A 7,112-nucleotide genomic window follows, 5' to 3' on the forward strand; every position below is an offset into this window, starting at 1 on the left:
CATTTTTCAGTATTGACTTAAGTTAAGGAATTAAAAAAATATTGAACTTGCCCAGCGTGTATACATGTTTCTTAGTTAGGTAGGTATGTATATTATATATATATTACGCAAGTATGTATTATATATATAATTTGTTATACTCAAAGCGCATATATATTTAAAAATACGGGTTTTTTTGTATGTACAAACACAATGATATGTTATATACGATTTACTTTACCGAAACAAACCATTTTACAGCTGCCAGTACCTTTTTATCGAGACCAGCGGCGGACGTGACGTTTTTGACAGATTTTATTGAACACCGTCGGGTGGTTAGGGGACGCCCTAACACGATTACAAACGCTATACCTTTTTTATAACACGATTGCAAACGAATGTTCGAAATCATCACGCATCGCCACCTGCGAACTATGCAGCGCATAGTTCATAATTCAGTTTTATAATATATATATATTTTTTACTCTAGGACCAAAATTGAGTGAGTTCTATTCAGACTGCGTACACGCGTTTTCTCCATGTCGTACGTGTGTAAGACGGAGACAAGACATGCGGTAGTTGTTAAATAAAAGAGTCATAATAGGAAAGAATATTTTAAAAATTTAAACATTTTTAAAATACCTACCTTTAACTTTTCAAAATTTTAATTTAAAAAAAAACACAACAGCTTTCCTCATAAATATTGTTATAATTCAGTTTTTTAATATATATATATATTGTTTTTTAATCTAGAACAAAATTTGAGTGAGTTCTACTCAGACTGCGTACACGCGTTTTGTCCATATCGTACGTGTGTAAGACGAAGACAACACATGTGGTAGTGTATATTAGTTGTTAAATAAAAGAGTCATAATAGGGAATGAATTTGTTCAAAACTCGATGTGTGTTCTATGTGGTTGTCGTAATCTGGCATTATTTTTAATGAGCGACCATAGGAGCTTTCTTACACAAATAATATATATATAGTTAAATCAGTACGTCTAATTTATATTATGTTTGTATAATATAATATTTAAATACCACAACAAACATTTCGTTCCAAACTAAACGTTACACGATAATTTATTACAGAAACGCGTTCATCATTAAAAATTGTATTCGATTAATGTTTACATAGTCTTAACATAGTCCAATAATCTGACCTTAGGCAGCCGGGGTTATACGACTGAGGTTTTGTAATCCATATCAATGTGTTCAAACTGATTTTTATAAACGTTATTTATTATATTTTATTCTTAATTTTTTTTTTTTTTTTTTTTTTATTCTTGGTACAGCTTCAACTGCTAAGGTTATTAGCTTGCAACAGAAAATGAGATATTTAGTTACATAAGAATGTACAATAGTTTCTTAAATTAGTTTTACATATAATTTAGTTTTGGTTACATATAGATTTACTAGCTCCTTAAATTAGGTTATACATATCAATTTGTTTTAGAAATGCGATGATTTTGTTGGTGTTGTCATGTGTTGGGTTGAGGGCTTCGAAGATGTTGCCGGGCAATTTCAAGTCTTTTCCTGGTGTCTATATGGTTACGACATTGGACGAGAAGGTGCTTTACTGTGAGAGGTTCTCTGCAGGTTTCACATATTGCAGGTTCTTCTCTGCGCATAAGATGTCCATGGGACATCTTTGAGTGACCTATACGTAATCTATTGATAACTACTTCATCTTTGCGATTAGATGTATGGTTAGGTTAGGCCAGTATTCGGTAGTATTTTTAATTTCTCTCAGTTTGTTATTGGGAGTACGACGCCATTCAGATTCCCATAAACCTGGTACAATAGGTGTTGACATTTCTATGGATGTCGATGAGTGAGGAGTACGTGCGTATTTCAGTCAGAGGGTTATTTACTGCTTCACGAGCTGCTTTGTCAGCTTTCTCGTTGCCATCAATTCCGCTGTGGCCAGGTGTCCATATGAACCGTATGTTCTTGTTGGCATTTTCAATGATGTTGCTTATTTTGATTGCTAGGATGCTTGAATGTAAATTATATTTCAGATTGTTTAGAGCGCTGAGCGAATCTGTACAAATGTTAATGGTGGGATCGGGTAGTTGAATGGCTAGGTGGACTCCTTCCAGGAGTGCAATGTATTCCGCCGTATATATACTGTTATGGTCTGGTAATTTGTACGATATGAATTGCTCTCCGTTTATGATAGCGATCGCAACACCTGAGTTTGTTTTTGAGGCATCTGTATAGATTTGTGGTTCAGATGGAAAAGAGTCCATGGTTTCATTGAATAAATTTTTATATATAACATTTAACGTTTCTTTTTTACTATGATCCGCTAGGTTGGTGTCCACAAGAAATGTTGGAACCCTCCAAGGAGGTACCACACTGCATTCTTGTTTGATAATTAAATTTGGATCAATATTGGTGTGTGACATTTCATATAACATCTTTTGACCCAGTGGTTTTTTTAGATTGGGATTGGAGCAAAATGTATTTGCAAAACGATTTTGTGTTAAAAATGGTAATGTTGAGTTTTCTGGGGAGGATAGGATGCGAGCAATATAATTTAGAGCTAATTTGATTCTACGAATGTGAAGGGGTGGTTCTCCAGATATAGATAATATACTTGGAATGGGGCTGCTTCGAAATGCTCCAGTTGCAACTCTTAGACCACTGTTGTGAATTATATCAATTGTTTTAAGAATATTGGGGTTTGCATTGGTATAGCAGATGGACCCATAGTCTAATTTGGACCTAACGAGAGATCTATATAAGTTGATTAATATATTACTTTCAGCTCCCCATTCAGCATGGCTCAACGTTTTTAAGATATTGATACTTTTGGTCGTGGTTGTTTTGGTCTTACTTATATGAGGTTTCCAAGTAAGCTTGCTTTCAAACATTAAACCTAGAATTTTTATGTTGTTGACAAAGGGTAAGGGTGTGTTTCCCAAAAATAACTTTGGTTTTGAACTTTGTTTCTTTTTGGTAAACATTATACATTTGGTTTTTTCTGGTGAGAAAATAAAACCTGAGTGGAAGCACCACTTGGACAGATCATTTAGGCAATCTTGGAGTTGACGTGTCATTGATTTAATGTTTTTCCCTTTGAGATAAATATGTGTGTCATCGGCAAACATAATTGATTTGACAGGATGTGAAATTTCATCAGGTAGATTGTTGATTGCAGCTTGAAAAAGTAGAATGCTCAGGGGGGAACCTTGTGGTACTCCGTTCTCGAGATCAAATTTATCTGACATGTGTTCGTTAATTCTTACTTGGAAAGAACGTTCTTTAAGAAAACTTATTATAAATTGTAACATTTGCCCATTAATGTGCCATTTCCTCAGTATATTTAAGACTCTATGTCGCCAGACTGTGTCATAAGCTTTCTGAAGGTCTAGACTAATGAGAATCATGGTTTGTTTGTTGGCATAAGATTCTAGTATTTCTGTTTCAATTTTAACATGACAATCTGAAGTGGAGTGCGATTTCCTGAATCCGTGCTGGTTTGGAGATAACAGATTGAATCTTTGTACATACCAATTAAGCCTGTTAGAAATTATTTTTTCAAGTGTTTTGCTCAGGTTACATAAGACAGAAATAGGGCGATATCCTGAAGGTTTGTGTTTGTCTTGCTCTTTCTTAGGAATAGGGATAATGCTAGCATTTTTCCATAACGATGGTATAATACCGGACGACCAAACATTGTTATACAACTCGAGGAGAAGAATTTTACCTTTAATGGAGATGTTCTGGAGAAATAAGAACGGTATGTTGTCTGGTCCACAACTGTTACTTTTTTTTCCTTCAAGACTAGAGTTAAGTTCTGACATTGTGATAGGATCGTTGAGAATTGAACCTTGACTTGTTGTTGTTGTGGGGCTCGGTAAGGTAATCAATTCTTGCGTTTCTTTAAATTTCAAAAAGTCTGGATTCAAACTAGAGTTACTACTGTTAGAGTAAAAATACTGTCCTATTTGGTTGGTTATCTCTTTAGGATCTGTAAAAACGGTTTGTCCTACCAACAGTGTTTTTATTTGTGTAAAAGGGACTCCTTTTAATGTTTTAATTTTCTTCCACATTATGGTTGGGGAAATATGACTGTTTAAACTAGATGTAAAATTTATCCATGACTTTTTTTTTTCACTTTTAATGAGATATCTGACTAGCGCTTTGTTTTTTTTTAAATTGTATAAAATCTTGTAGGTCTAAAGTTCGTTTGTATCTGTTAAAGGCAGACTTTTTTTTTTCGTATAGCTTGTTTAATTGTTTTATTCCACCAAGGGACTAGAGGTCTCTTTCCAGAGTAACTAGTTAATTCGAAAACGTCAGAGGCTGTATTTATAATGAGGTCGGTGAATAGTTTTATCTTATCTTCTACATTATTAATATAAGTCCAAGGAGTTGAATCAATATTTTTATCAATTTCCATTTGATATATATTCCAGTCGACATTTTTTAATTTCCAATTTTTTTTTTCTAGTATAATGATTATGGGAGTTTGTGTGATTTAGCGTCATAATGATAGGAAAATGATCACTGCTTGATAATTCTGGTATGACATCCCAATCTATGTAGGGAGTGATTGTAGCTGATGAGAATGAAAGGTCGATGGCTGAAAAGTGTCCCGTGCTTGCGCTAACTCTTGTTGCTTGGCCACTGTTTAGTATATTGAGGTCATTGTTGCTGTATAGTGTTTGTTCGATTTTTGTTCCTCGTGAGTCAAGAGTGGAGCACCCCCACAAAGGACTGTGGCAGTTGAAGTCTCCTAAGAGAATATATGGGGAGGGGAGTTGATTAATAATGTTTTGAATATCGGATTGCTCAAAATTTTGAGAGTTTGGTAGATATAAATTGCAGATTGTTATTGAATTTTTGATTAAAACATTTACTGCGACCACTTCTAGATTGGTATTAATGATAATTTCTTCGGAGTGATAATTTGAATTTATATAGATTGCCACACCACCACTGGCTCTGCCAGCATTGGTTCTATTTTTGTAGTATGCTGTGTAGTTTTTTAGGGAGCCGACCTTGTCGTTGATAAAATTAGTTTCTTGTAGACATATTGAGATTGGACAGTATTTGTTTAATAGTAAATTGATTTCGTCTAATTTGGAGTAGAATCCATTTGGATTCCATTGAAGTATTTTAAGACCGTTATTAATTGTCATGATAGGTTTGATATTTAGTTTATTTGGTACGTAGTAGATGAATGGATATCGTACAAGTTAGTAGGTTTCGTCATCATTGCTGTCAGGAAAGAAAGTCTGACTAGAATTTATGTTTCGAACTTTTTCGAGTGCTTTTGACAATCTGGTTAGACGGTTTTTAATACTTTTGATTGTTACGACAGGGTAGATGTTTGAAATGATTTGGATTATATTTTCTGGAGTACTATTGTGCTCCGTACATAAACTCTCGAGATCGGTGCAACCTTGCGAGTTTTCGAAGAAATCTTTGAATTGATTGAGTGATAGGGACATGTTTTGAGGGTTGGAGTTGAACAGATCTTTGGTTGGATTTAACCCTACATCGATATTTGAATAGAAGCTATCATTTGAACTGGTGCTGGTTCTAACTTTCGGTTTTTTGTGTACATTACCATTAGGGTTTTTTGATGGCTGGGTTTTTCCTTCAGGTGCGTTGGGAGGCTTCATTGTTAAAAGCTGGTTGGATGAGTGCGGAGATTTTGGAGATAGTGGTTGAGACGTGGTTGACGGGGCAGGACGTTTAACTGGGTTTGGAGAAGATACGTTGACAATTTTGTTGGATGATGATTTGAGTTTTTCGGCTAGCGAGTGTTTTTTGGGTTGATCGATAGTGATTAGATCAACATAATCATTTGCTTGGTTTGGTGTTAAAGGAACGTTATTTTGAGTGGAATAGATATTTTGAGCATTAACATTAGCAGGTGGTGAGTGAGATACATTTTTTTCTACATTTGGGGTTGGTGATAGGTCATTGGTTTCTTCCATGTTGGTTTCGGTCATGTCGGAGATATTGAATTGTTCCGGTATATTTTTACATTGGCTCGAAAAATGACCGGTTTTATGACATTGAAAACAAGTTACGGTGTCATCGGTAATAAATATTCTAAAGGTAGTGTTTTCTAATGTTACTGTGATTGAACTGGGTAGTTTGGATACACTGTCTTGATTAATGTATACTTGTCTTCTGAAACTTAGTATATGCGCGAATTGTTCTGTTGCAAAACCAGCTTTCATATGAGAGATTTGGGAAGTGGTTTTAATTCCTATTTCATGGAGAGCGTTCAGTATAAGGTGATTTTGGATAGTTGGGTAAACATTGGATAGAATGATTCTTTTGGACGCATTTATAAGTCTACGAATTGGGATTTCTATTTCATTGACATAAATTGAAGAGTGGGTTTTGAGTAGATTTTCCATGACGGCTTGACTATTGAAAAATATGCAGAATCTATTGTTTGAAATACGTGATACAAATTGTATATTTTCTGCAGGTATAATTTTACTGATAGCGGTGACGTACTCAATTTGTTTGATATTGTTAATGGAGTTAAATACAATTGCTTGGTTCATTTTTGGTAAAGTAACCTTGGAGGTTATCTCTGCGAATGTTGTAGTATTACGTATATGTTGGGAACCACTGTCTGTGATATTCATATCATCAGATATGGTGACGGGCTTATCGTCCATCGTTATAGATTTGGGTATTTATTTAATTGGTGTAATTAAGGCGATAATTATAATCGTAATCATATTACCTGCAACGCTGTAGTTTGTACAAACTGGTGTGTTACTGCTATCGATAGCTATAAATGTGATACTATAAGAAACACACGTGTGTCACGGTCGGGCGTTGAACACGAACTGTATTATTAGTATTATTGTATTGTCATCGATGTTTTTAGAACGTGTAATTTTTTTTTTTTAATACTACCCTTACTTGATGTGAACGTAGTTAAAAATTATAAAATGTTCAATTTGCATAGCTAAGGATTGAAAATTTAAAATTAGGTACATGGTGAACTTTTTGTATATTTATAAATTTGGCAACGTTGCATACGCAATCGTGTCGTTTTACGAGTTTCCATTGTTATACAGCAAACATACGCAATCGTGTTCCCAAAAAGGTAAATCGTACGCAATCGGGATTCTACCCCCTGGGTA

Source organism: Acyrthosiphon pisum, chromosome A2 (genome assembly GCF_005508785.2).
Source record: "Acyrthosiphon pisum isolate AL4f chromosome A2, pea_aphid_22Mar2018_4r6ur, whole genome shotgun sequence".
Taxonomy (NCBI): domain Eukaryota; kingdom Metazoa; phylum Arthropoda; class Insecta; order Hemiptera; family Aphididae; genus Acyrthosiphon; species Acyrthosiphon pisum.